Source organism: Triticum aestivum, chromosome 1D (genome assembly GCF_018294505.1).
Source record: "Triticum aestivum cultivar Chinese Spring chromosome 1D, IWGSC CS RefSeq v2.1, whole genome shotgun sequence".
Taxonomy (NCBI): domain Eukaryota; kingdom Viridiplantae; phylum Streptophyta; class Magnoliopsida; order Poales; family Poaceae; genus Triticum; species Triticum aestivum.
The window spans coordinates 475038071-475039133 of NC_057796.1; positions in this window are offsets into that span (position 1 = coordinate 475038071).

Here is a 1063-nt window from a genome sequence, read left to right on the forward strand (position 1 = left end):
GTTGGAAATATGCCCTAGAGGCAATAATAAATGGTTATTATTGTATTTCTTTGTTCATGGTAATTGTCTATTATTCATGCTATAATTGTATTGTCCGGAAATCGTAATACATGTGTGAATACATAGACCACAACGTGTCCCTAGTAAGCCTCTAGTTGACTAGCTCGTTGATCAACAGATAGTCATGGTTTCCTGACTATGGACATTGGATGTCATTGATAACGAGATCACATCATTAGGAGAATGATGTGATGGACAAGACCCAATCGTAAGCATAGCATAAAAGATCGTGTAGTTTCGTTTGCTAGAGCTTTTCCAATGTCAAGTATCTTTTCCTTAGACCATGAGATCGTGCAACTCCCGGATACCGTAGGAGTGCTTTGGGTGTGCCAAACGTCACAACGTAACTGGGTGACTATAAAGGTGCACTACGGGTACCTCCGAAAGTGTCTGTTGGGTTGGCACGGATCGAGACTGGGATTTGTCACTCCGTGTGACGGAGAGGTATCTCTGGGCCCACTCGGTAATGCATCATCATAATGAGCTCAATGTGACTAAGGCGTCAGTCACGGGATCATGCATTGCGGTACGAGTAAAGAGACTTGCCGGTAACGAGATTGAACAAGGTATTGGGATACCGACGATCGAATCTCGGGCAAGTAACATACCGATTGACAAAGGGAATTGCATACGGGGTTGATTGAATCCTCGACACCGTGGTTCATCCGATGAGATCATCGTGGAACATGTGGGAGCCAACATGGGTATCCAGATCCCGCTGTTGGTTATTGACCGGAGAGGCGTCTCGGTCATGTCTGCATGTCTCCCGAACCCGTAGGGTCTACACACTTAAGGTTCGGTGACGCTAGGGTTGTAGAGATATATGTATGCGGAAACCCGAAAGTTTTTCGGAGTCCCGGATGAGATCCCGGACGTCACGAGAGGTTCCGGAATGGTCCGGAGGTGAAGAATTATATATAGGAAGTCAAGTTTCGGCCACCGGGAAAGTTTCGGGGGTTACCGGTATTGTACCGGGACCACCGGAAGGGTCCCGGGGGTCCAC